Below are 12,576 nucleotides of genomic sequence, written 5' to 3' on the forward strand. Positions count from 1 at the left end.
TGGCCCTGGGAGAGCCACCTTTTCACCTGATTCCAAACAATCTCCTCTGCGTTTTTGACCACAAGCCCTTTTCTCTAGTTAATTCCCTTTGACATCTACAACCAAATGCCCAATAGCAGATCAATCATATTTGCTTTTACATCTTACTCTGACCTCAAAATTAATGTGTCTGAAAGGTAATTAATTATCTGTCTTCTCTTCGGTGTTGTCTTTAGTATCATCCTATGATTCTGCTTATATTGGGACTTGAAATCAGGTGGCCTCCTCAATCTTATTTGCCTTAGAAAGGGCTTGTAATATGCTATTTCTTCTTCATTCTTGAAATCACTTCTCCTTTCCAAACCTTCACCCTCTCATATCTGGATTATTTTTAAGATTTCATTTATTTTTTAAAGTAATCTCTACACCCAATGTGGGGCTCAAACTCACAACCCCCAAGATCAAGAGTTGCATGTTCTACTGAACGAGCCAACCAAGTGGCCCTCTGGATTATTTTAATAACCTCTTAGCATTCACAACAGTCCCACAACTCTTATTGGAGTCCACATCTCAATCCTTACCATTCTTCTTAAAAATTGAGTATATTCTCTATGCTGTGCTTTTCATCTCTGTGACTTACTTATTTTATAACTGGAAGTCTACACCCTATAATCCCCTTTGTCTATTTCATAGCCTTTCTTCTGGCAACCACCAGTTTGTTCTCTGTATTTATGAGTCTGTTTCTGTTTTTGTTTGTTGTTTTTTTTGGATTCCACATATAGGTGAAGACATATACCATGCAATGCGGTAATTCCACTGCTGGGTATTTACCCCCCAAAACCAAAAAATATGGATAAAAAAATACATGCACCCCTATATTATTGCAGCCTTATTTTGAAAGCTACTTAAGTGTCCATTGAAAGGTAAATGGATAAAGATGAGGTATACATACAAGGGAATATTACTCAGGCATAAAAAAGAAGGAAAGCTTACCATTTGCAACAACGTGAATAAATCTAGAGAGTATTATGTTAAGTGAAATAAGTCCGTCCTTACCATTCCTTAAGGCTCAGATTGTCTCAGCTCATGAATGTTTGTGTGACCACGTCAGCCTTACCTTTGCTCTGTTCTCTAAGTCCTTAGAGCCTTTATAACATTTAATGACATATTGTCCTTGAAGACTGCTTAATGTGGATTAGTCTTTTCTCCTCCATGTGAATATGTCTATACCTCTCTCCCACAACTGCTGCTACTCCCTCCTTACATGACCATCTCCCACTATAGCTTCTATTGAACCTTTTATAAAGTGGATATCTAGGTAGGTCATGCTGTATTTTAACATATCTAATATAATAACGTTTATGGTAATAATTTTATCTGAAGCATATAACAGGGAAAGTTGAGGTTCAGAAAGGTTAAATGACATGCCTAAGGAGGCACACTCAGTAAGAAACAGTGCTAGGTTCCAAAGCCAGGCTAACATCAAAACTCCTGCTCTTCCCAGACTCGACTCACAGATGACATACAGAATAGCACAGGGAAACTTAGTTACCTTAGTTTGGTATTAAATAACAATATTCCCATATTACTACTAAGGAATCTTGTCCTTTCTCAAGATGACTGAACCAAACTGAGAGACAACCATGAAAAGAAATATTTAGAATTTGCAACCATAAGGAACGGATTACGTTACACAGATCTTCAATCCCAGTAGTACTTTGGCAGTTATCTAGGATCCAAACGTGGCTTATTGTTCTTTGATACATATAGTCCAGCTATGGAGCTGAGTAAGAGAGACCTGCTACGGGCCACATGTGGGCAGCCACCCCTCACTGGGACTGACTGACACCTCTAGGTGGGGGCAACATCTACTGAGAGGTCCACCCTTAGAGCTGTGGGGCCAACACCAGAATGAAAATGTCTAACTTCTCAGAGTTACTCTACAAATATGGGGCCAGGTATGGAAGGGCCAAATTTCAAAATAATAATAATAATAAATGTACTGGTGGTGCCAACTTATTTTTCTGCCTAATGATGTAAAAAACAAGTAAGCAAAAATTCGAGAACTAGATAACATGATGTTGGAATGAAACTTTCCATGAACATAACAGATGCCACATACTTTGGACATGCAATACAAGGTTTGCAAAAGAGATATGAAAACCAGCCCCATTACCTTTATGTTTCAGAGTGATCAAGAGCATATAAAGGTTGGGATCTTGTGGTTAAAGATTTCCTTAAAAAAAAAAAATCAAGTGTTGGTGAAGATGTGGAACATCCAGAACTCTCTCATACACTCCTGGAGGGAATGTTTATAGGTACAACCACTTTGAGACAGCGGAAGAATCTACTAAAGCTGAATATGTAAGTATAGATGAATTGTGTCCCCCACCAAATTCATATATTGGAAGTCCAAATGCTTGTTACCTCAGAATGCGACCATATTTGGAGACAAGATCTTAAGGAGGTAACTAAGGTAAAGTGAAGTCATATGGGTGAGCCCTAATCCAATATGACTGGTATCCTTATAAGAGAGTAAATGTGGACACAGACACATACAGAAAGGCCAGGTGAAGACAGAGGGAGAAGATGGCCATCTACAAATCAAGGAGAGAGGCTTCAGAAGAAATCAACCCTACCAACTCCTTTATTTCAGACTTCCAGCTTCCAGAGCTGTGAGAATACAAGCTTCTGTTGTTTATGTCAGCCAGTTTGTGGTACTACTTGGTTATGGCAGCCTTAGCAAACCAACACATCATACACCCAATGACTCAGCAAATCCACTTCTAGGATGTACCAACTAAAATGTGTAATTTTATCACCCAAAGACATATTTTTTTAAGTTTATTTTATTTTGAGAGAGAGAGAGACAGAGAGAGAAAGAATTCCAAGCAGGCTCCACCATGTCAACATGGAGTCTGATGCAATGCTCAAATCCACCAACCGTGAGATCATGACCTGAGCCAAAATCAAGAGTCAGACGCTTAACCAACTGAGCCACCCAGGTGCCCCCCGCCAAAGATATATTTAATAATACTCAGAGTATCCCTTTTCACAGAATAGTCTCAAACTGGAAACTACCCAAATGCCTGTGAACTGCAGAATATGTAAATAATTGTGATCTGTTCACACATTGAACGATTTAGAGCAATGAGAATAAACCATCTCAAACTACAGACAACAATGTGGACAAATTTCAAGTGTAATGTTGAATGGAAGAGGTCAGACACGAAGAGTACATAATGAATGATTCCATTTATATGATGAACAAAAACAGATCATACTATTCTTTACTAACAGAATATAGAACTGTTTACCCTTCGGGGGGAAGCAACTGGAAGGAAGCAACAAGGAAGGCTTTGGGGCTACTAGTCATGTTCTATTTCCTGGTCTGGGTGCTATTTCATGGGTGTGCACAATTTGTGAAAATTCAGTGACCTATACAGTTAATCTATAAGTGTATATATAATTTGGTGGAAAAGTTTGCAAAGGAGGTTTTCTATTAAGAAAGCTGTGTGCGAGTCTGTGACAGGCTTCCCTGCCTCTATTTGCTTGGGGGTACAGGAGACACAGAAGGGGCTGCTCCGTGATGCCAGGTCTTCTGAGGAAGCTTCCAGGGATCTCTTAAACTACCTGGCGTGTGTGTTTCGGGGAGTTTGGGGGACAAAGTGAAACATATAAAGAGTCAGGACCCGTGGCTTGCTAACTGCTCTGGTGGCAGACCAAACAAAATATTTTCATGCTAGGGACAGTCTGCCCTTGTTTGTCAGGGAAGGACTACAGAAGCATTTCCCATCAGGCAGATCACAGCCATCCCACAGGACAGAACTGGTGTGGAGGAGCTAAGACCTCCCAAAAGAAGCCACTTAAAAGGCGAAAACACAACTAAAGCTGAAAGGCTGATGCATTGCTGAAATGCTGCTGGTTTAAGAAAAATAAACTTGTGGAAGAGTGCGGATGCATTTTCTCTTGTCGCGGGAACCACAAGTGAGCCATCTCCAGCAATGGGGGTGGTAGTGGTGTCTGAAGAACCCATCACAGACTAAACACTTGTCAGCCCTCAAGAGTGGGCTGGCTTCTATCAGTGTTTGTCAAATAAGACCTTTCCTGACCCCTGCACCTCTCTCACCTTGCCCTAATCAGGAAAAGGTTAGAAACCCCTCGTCATCAAGAGAAGGAGGTCTAGGCAGAGGAATGTGGCCTGTGTTTCCAACATGTTTCACACTGAGAAAGAGAGAAAATCATCCATATTTGAATTTTAAGTCATAAGTCACCCATTATGGCCCAGGGAAAGAGAGTTAAAATCACAGAGAAATTTTCAAGGGGTTATAAATTGATTTTATACTCACAAAACTTACACCTAGAAAGTCTGCTTCCCTCCCAGTACTACAAATGACTCTTGGGCCAGATCAAAACGACTTCCTCAATAGTGTAGACTAATGTTCAGCAGAGGTAGGGGTGATGGGGAGGGATGAACTGAGGACAGCCCTGGTGTTTTTCACTTGGGTAATCGGAAAAGTCTCACATCAACGATCAAAACATGGCTGCAGGACAAGACAGCAGGCAATGTATGAGTTCACCTTTGGTGTGCTGCATTGGTGGTGTCTTCGGGCTCTGAGGGTAAAATTTTTCCATGGAGAGCTGGGAACCGAGTAAAGAAATTGAGAAGAACTAGCTCAGATTAGAATAATTAGTGTATAGATTCAGGTCATGTCTGAGGGGTAGATGTGGTTTCCCAACAAGAAATATTTAGAAACTTGTGAGGAGTGAAGAGTAGGACAGCCTGCGAGGACACAGTGAAGGAGGTATGAAAGGGAGAATGATTTTTCCTGAAGCTGAAGCAAGAAGGTCCCCTGAAGAAAAAGGGATAAGAAGTAGCAAACTTCTACAGATGTCAGGGAAAAGAAACACTGAGAAGGACTCATTTAACATCAGAGGACTCCCAATGATCTTAGAGTGATGATCTTGTGAAAAGAACTTGGGGGACAAGCCAGAAAACAGAGCTATGGAAAAATGGGACATGAGAAAAATCCAGACAATCCACAGACTATTCTAGAAATCTGGTGACATAGGAAAGAAGGGCAAAAGTTTAAACATAGAAAGGGTTAAAGGAAGGGAGTCTTACTTTTCAACTCCTTTTCAACATGTTCCACACTTAGAGAGAGAGAGAAACACCATTAAAATTTGAATTTTAAGTTGTAAGTCAGCCCAATCGCTTCTGGTGGAAGCTGTGGCCCAGGGAAAGATTGTTAAAGTCACAGAAAAATTTTCAAGGGGTTATAAACTGATATTTATTTGGCAGTCTGGGAAAGCCTATGAATTCCCTCTCAAGAATCTTTTTATTTATTTATTTATTTATTTATTTATTTATTTATTTATTTATTTATTTTTAACGTTTATTTATTTTTTTGGGACAGAGAGAGACAGAGCATGAACGGGGGAGGGGCAGAGAGAGAGGGAGACACAGAATCAGAAACAGGGTCCAGGCTCTGAGCCGTCAGCACAGACCCCGACGCAGGGCTTGAACTCACTCACGTGAGACCGTGACCTAGGTCAATGTCGGACGCTTAACCGACTGAGCCACCCAGGCGCCCCTCAAGAATCTTTTTAAATGCAGAAAGAAAATATGTAAGATTACAAAATACACAACTTATATTAAAAAAAAAAACACCTATCAAAACAGTTTTAAGAATTTGTGGTTTAACAATACATGTGTATCTTTGTCAATGCATTAAAGAGTAAAATCTATTGGCAGAAATAACTTTTGTAATTTGGCAGTAGTGATGAGTGCCGATGATGTTTCAAGAAATCTTTATGCAATTAAACCTTGTGTTTCTAGTGACAAAGTCACATAAACTGCTAAGAATACTGAGGTTTTGTTACATTCATAATAAAATGTTAAATTTCAGTAAAAGTTGATTAAATATACAATATATGTAATACAGTATTCTGTAAAATATTATATATACATACATCTAAATTCATCAGCTCCACTAAATTCTATCCATGGCTCCGCTGGAGTAGGGAAGGATCTAGAAATCTTAGGTTAAGACTATTCAGCTAAGAGAAGGAGGTGGTTTGTTGCTTTTGTTTTTGATTAAAGGAGAGAAAAATTGTTCATGGAGACTGGAAAGTTTTGAGTCTTCCTTTGGTGGTATGGAAGTGTAACGTGATGGTACAAGGGTAGCCTCTGGAACTAGACCCTTTGAGTTTTTTTTTTAACTGAAGTATGGTTGGCATTATCACATAGTTTCAGGTGTACAACACAGTGATTCCACAAGTCTAGACTCCTTGAGTTTGAATCTTGGCCTCGTTCACTAGCTGTGTGACACTTTGCAAATTATTTAGCCACTTAACTTCTTTATTCTTCAGTTTCCTTACGTGTAAAGTGGGGATGACAGCAGGAACCCACCTCATAGGTTATGTGGGTATAATAAGCATACTTTAGCCATTATCATCTTGACCACTTTCCACTCACTCAATACCCCTAGCTGCATGGGACACCTTCACTTCCTTGAATGTTCCACATTCTTGCTCAGACTGCTGCTCATACCGTGTTTTTCTGAGAGACTCTCCCCATCTATTCTTCACATAACTGACTCTTTCTCACCCTTTGGGGCTCAGCCTAAATATTATCGCTCAGAAATGCTTTCCCAAAAGCTATGTCCGAAGAGGCCTTCCACAATTATTCTCTACAACGAGCTCCATCATGGCTGGGCTTGTGTCTGTCTTGATCATCTGTGTAGCCCTGTGCCCGCCACATCATAAACTCTCCATCAACAGTCATTAAATGAGCCACTGGATAGGGAGAAACTGAGGAAAGAAACAGGGACACCCTGGCTATATTAATGCCTGTGAACAGTGCTTCAACTTACAACGTGGGTATGGATTTTATTAAGATTGTTCTCAGATTTGTTTTTAGAGGCGTTGGAAAGCCAAACACATTGCTTACATTAAAATGTCTGCAAGGTAGCATTTAGCCTTTCCTCAAACACTAGGAGGATCCCCTCTCTGGTCTAGACTGACTCAAGTAAAGCAGGACAAGAATGTCAAATTCTGAGCTGTGCTATGACTATCCAGATTCATGCAGGCCGTGCCTAGGAAATCCACAGGTGATGTGTCTCCAAAGCCAGTATTCTGCTATCACTTCACTTCTAGGCAACACGTGAGGGAAAAGATCTTGGTCCAGCATTTAGGATCCTGACTTCTAATTCTGATTTTTCATGTTTGACTGGGTGATCGTAAGCAGGTCAACCTCTTTGAGCCTTAGTTGTTTTCAACTTACAAATAGCAATTTAAAAACATCTGCTGCTACCAAGCAAAATCTATTCTTCCCTTCACCCTGAATACAGGAGTAGGCTACACTTCCAAATTCCCCTCAAGGCTTGTGTGGTTATGCGATTAAAGTCTTGCTAGCAGAAGAATGTAAGCACAAGTGTCATTTGTAACCTGTGTTTACTTGGTCAAGGCCCTTTACTTCCAGGTTTGAATGGTGCGGACCAGGGCAATCTCAAAAGTGGCTTATTAAAGGTGGCAGAGCTGCTATGAGCCTGGGTCCCTAAATGGCTATGTAAAGCAGTCAGTCCCTGATCTGCAACCTTCGGCTAGGGTTGTTAAATAAGAGAGAATTAAGCCACTCGCTTCCTGGAGTATATATGTTAGAGCAGCTAGTGTATTTGTGACTAATACACAAGTCCTATTTACTTTATAGGATTGTGATAATATGCCTAATGTATGGGAAAGAGCTTTGAGAAGGAGCAAGTACTCTCAAGTCATCATTATTTTTTTCTAGCTTTATTGAGATGTAGGTGACATACAACACTGTATGTTAAAGGTATACAATGTAATGATTTGAGAAATGTATCTATTGCAAATCACCATTACTATTAATAGAGAAAAGTGCATACTTAAGTGCCCGACACATAGTAGATATTTAATATTTATTTGTTGAGTGAATGAATGAATGCATCAATGAACATCTCGCTGAAAAAAGGCTGAGATAAAAAAAATTCTATCCAATACTATAGCACTGACAAAATATTTGTTCAGTCAGGGAAAACGTTTGATTCACTTGAATTCATACAGGTAAAGCAAAACCCCTAGATATGAGCTTCTTCAAGAAGATTCTTGTTTTTCTTTTTAACACTTTTTCCATCAAAATAAATTATAAAATATCAAACATTTTAAAAAAGGAAAACAGACCCTTAATCTCACCGTCCAAACACAGCTTTCATTTTCACCCAGTGCTTTCTATCTATGTGCATGCCTACTTTTCTTAGATGTAAATCTGTTTCTTATTATTATTTTTAAAGTAACTTTTAATTTGTACTTGGTAAGGAAAGCAAAGGCTTGGTAATTCTCCAGAAGTGATTCCAACAAAGAATCACCTAATATTTCTAACAGTTCCAATTTAATTTTGCCAAGGGGTTCCACTCTTATTAAAAAGTATACCAGGGAGAAGAGGTGATTTTCATAAGAAAGTACATGGGGGGGGGTCTTAATTCTCACTATGATTAGGGTGATCACAATTATAAATGTCACAATCTCTCCACTTGCAATTTAAGAGCTATCTTGTGGGTCTTACAAAAATTACATGGGGGGCAGATGAGTGCATATGGATCTTATTGAAGGCTATAAGTGAATTCGATGATTAATTCGACAAATATTTATTGAGTTCCTATTATGTGTTAAACATAACGTGGACCATAAGACACAGTCTCTACCCCTGAAAAGGTTAAAGTAGTGATGAAAGACAAGAAGAGATACTGTGGTGAGCTCAGAGGAGAGGTGAGGCCTGGGGCAGTAGCTGGAGGAAATGAGACCCAACATCTGGCTGGGAGTTAGGCAGGTAATGGGGCAGAGGTGGGTTCAGGCTTCCCAAGCACATGGACCTGAATGAATGAAAGCAAGAAAGTACACGATACTCATGGGCATGCAAGTTACTGTTAGGATGCTAGCAGAGCATGCTGGTGGTGAATGGATGAATGGATGAGTGGATGAGAATGGAGAAGTAAGCAGAGGTCAGATCAGGAAGAGTGGATAAGCTTCCTTAGAGCAGTGAGGTGTTTGCTCTGTGCCACCTAGGACAGCACCTGGCAAATAGGCTTTCCATCTGTCTTTGTGGAATGAATTAACCCACACCATGCTACACAGTTGACCCATGACTGGTCATTGGGATTGGCCTCTGGCTACAAAGGAAGGGTACACACACACACAGCTGTGAACGACAGCTATTCCTTTGTCTCTAGAGACTGCATCTATGATGGTGCTTACCGCCATGCTGGGGGTGCCACGTGATCCCTGCTAGCTTCTCCTCTCAGGGATGCTGCTTTATTCCTGGTGGTCCTGAACTGCTAAACAGCAGGGTCAGACACGCTGAACCCTAATCTCAGAAATGCCCCCCTTGCCTCAATTTCAGTTTTCAGTGGTATCAAGAATGCCACACATGTAGTTCTCAGGACATGCTTGCAAACACAATACATTAACGCCATTTCCAATTCCTAATCCTAGAGGCAGAGAGCATCGAGGTGGGTGTGAAGATGTGGGGGAGCTGGGGAGGAAACAAGAGGGGCTAAGAAGAAGTGTTGTGAAGACTGCTACTTGTGTGTCTATCTTTGACTGTAGTCTTCTCTATGCTTTGCAACTACTTTTAGTTGAAACTGAGCATCGATGATGTCAAAGTGCCAGAAGTCTTACCTTCTAGGGAAATGAGCGGATTAATAAACCGGATCTAGCAATAGTGAATAATTTGGAGACAAAGCAGATTTGACTCACAGCAGCCCAGCAGGGTGGCTTACTTTGGAAACATTTTGCCACCGCTCTGCTGGGCATACTAAAAATGCACAATGTGGCCTGACGCCATGGGAGAAGCACGTGGATTCAGCTGCTGAAAAGTGATGTGAAATTAAGGAGAGAATGAGATGTGTGATCTTATTTAATCACACCCAGTGCTTCAATTTCTCAATAACAGCACCCTGCTCCACTGTGTCAAATTGGTTTGCGTGTGTGCGTGTGTGCACACGTAGAAATTACAGCCAGAGGATAGACTGACTCTGATGCCTGCCAGTCCGTTGTAGGGGATCTAATATGCAAATGATAAATAAGGTTTCCTCGTAAAGAATTTCAGAGCAATTATCTTTGGGCCTGGACTGGCATAAAGTCACCATAACTGAGGGGTAAGCCATGAAATTTCACCTCCTAAAAGAGGCCAAAACCTCAGGGTCCCAAGCTGGGGGTGACTTAGGGAAGATTCTGTATTTTAATACCCAAAGTATATTCCAGGTCACGCTTTCTTCTGGCCTGATGGCCAAGAGTGTGAATCATATTGTTTCAGATTCTAGGAGGATGATAGCTAGGCACCAAGAAGAGGCAGCATGAACCACTGTAGCTTATTTAGGAATGTATGTTCGTGAGGTTAAAATTTCATTAATCTGTACTGGAATTGGTATATACAGAGATCACCTCCCCTTCCCTGGCCCCCTCACTAAGGAACTGCTACCTTGTGGCCCAAGGGGATTTCTACTAAGTATTACACACACTGTATTTCTAGGGGCCTGCACATGTTTCCCTGGCTAGTCAGACACTTTATGGCAAAGAGGTTCTAAAGGATAGCAAGGTGCTTCACCTAATGTCACAATGATTACTGCAATTAAATGTCCCATTTTCTGGGGTGGGGGGTACTTTCTACATGATTCCATTTAGCAGCAGAAAATAAAAGCTTAAGTATAATTAGCTTAACATTGACAGCTTTACATCCCATTTACGGTGAAGGAAATAAAAAATGAGAACTAGACAATAGCTATTTTGATCCTTCCCAGGGAGTAACCACATGATGGCCTGCAAACCCACACACAAGTGAGTGATTCCCAAAGATGCACTGCTGGTTTAGAGAAGATTTGTTTAAAGAGATCGACTCAGTGAAAGGAATTACATAGGGAATACATGAATGGAGTGCTCAGAATTCTGACATAATCAATTTTCAGAAGCATGGGATTTCAATATATATTTTGAAAATAATCTCCTAAGTATAGTTCCTTATTGCCAGAGACCCAGGTAACTAAAAGTCCTCCTTGTTTCACTCTTGCTTCTGAAAATCCTGCCTGTGTTAGCCATCTGGGTAGCACTTATATACAGCCTGTTGTGATCCTCTGATCTCCTCTGGAACTGGAGGCTTCTTGTAGGCAGAAAACCTGGCTCATTCATCTTTGTCACTCATTGTCAAAGTGTATGATGCAGTACCTCCATGCCATAGGTACTCAATAAACAGGTGTGAATCGGACCATTCGTCACTGTAGGTCACATTATTCTGGAAAGTAATTAGTTATCTTCCAGCCTCTGAAGAAACAATGAGTAAATGTCAGAGGAAGTGGGGAGAGGAGAGGAAGGATGGCAGGCAATCAAATGAAGTTATATTGAAATTAATTCTCGGGGCACCAGGGTGGCTCAGTCAGTTCAGTGTCCGACTTTGGCTCAGTTCATTATCTCACAGTTCGTGGGTTTGAGCCCCGCGTCGGGCTCTGTGCTGACAGCTCAAAGCCTGAAGCCTGCTTCAGATTCTGTGTCTCCCTCTGCCTCTCCCCTGCTTGTGTTCTCTCTCTCAAAAATAAATAAATAAACATTAAAAAAATTAATTCTCTGATATGAAAAAGATCTACTGAATGGACTCTTTATAGTCATTGAGTGAGAATCTATAAAAATAAAATGTTGATTTAAAATAAAGTCCTATCCATTCTGCTATGTGGTAGATTCCCTTGGTCTATTGAAGCGCCTAAGCCACCCTCGGGTCATGAACACAATCTTTCGCGGGCAGGAGGGCAGCCACGTCTGAGCGGCAAAGGTGGTGAGCTGTGGCAAGATCCGTGGGGGTTTCATCATGATCCTGATTCAGAAAACAAATTTTCAACTTGAAAAATTGTGATCAGGGATGTCTTTTAAGGCTTGCCAAGTCTATGTTCAATTTTTAATCTGTAGACTGAGAGTAGTCTTTTAGATGCTAGATATTTATAAGCAAATCTACAATAATGTAACAGGTCATTTAACATTCCCAATTATACTGTGGCTCAGGAATAAGCTGGTCTGCTCTCTTCACCCTCTTTTTAGTAGGTAACAGTGGATAAGACCACATTCCCTTCCCACTTTTAAACCCTGTGGAAACCTGCCCTTACTTTTAATGTGACACCCAAATCCTGTCCTCGTGGCTGCCATGGCTCTGCAGCGAGTTTTCCCCTCATCTTTGGCCACTGCCTACCTTCTTCACTGTGCCTTTATGCTAATTCCTTTAGTTTGCCAAGTCCTTCCCAGCCTCTGGGCTCTTCCTACTGGCTGTGACTTTATCGTATTACCGTTTTCCTTGTTTCTTTGCTTAACTTGTTTATCAATTGGGGCTCCTATTTTTTTAAATTAATTAATTAATTAATTAATTAATTTTTTTAACCTTTATTTATTTTTGAGACAGAGAGAGACAGAGCATGAACGGGGGAGGGTCAGAGAGAGGGAGACACAGAATCCGAAACAGGCGTCAGGCTCTGAGCTGTCAGCACAGAGCCCGACGCGGGGCTCAAACTCACACACTGCGAGAACATGACCTGGGCCGAAGTC

At 40.9% G+C, this 12,576-nt stretch overlaps 1 protein-coding gene and 1 long non-coding RNA gene across 7 annotated transcripts in view; both read right to left on the reverse strand.

Moving 5' to 3' along the window:
• Positions 1-12,576, reverse strand: part of SAMD12 (sterile alpha motif domain containing 12) — a 392,536-nt gene that overhangs the window by 114,783 nt on the left and 265,177 nt on the right. The window lies entirely within an intron of this gene.
• On the reverse strand, positions 5,764-7,499 carry LOC121042903 (uncharacterized). The gene is made up of 2 exons (XR_005796522.1): positions 6,590-7,499; positions 5,764-6,437 (listed from the first exon to the last, which is right to left on the reverse strand). It is a non-coding gene; the product is annotated as an uncharacterized LOC121042903 (long non-coding RNA).

This window comes from Herpailurus yagouaroundi, unplaced genomic scaffold (assembly GCF_014898765.1).
Source record: "Herpailurus yagouaroundi ecotype Mexico unplaced genomic scaffold, PumYag 186, whole genome shotgun sequence".
Classification (NCBI taxonomy): Eukaryota; Metazoa; Chordata; class Mammalia; order Carnivora; family Felidae; genus Herpailurus; species Herpailurus yagouaroundi.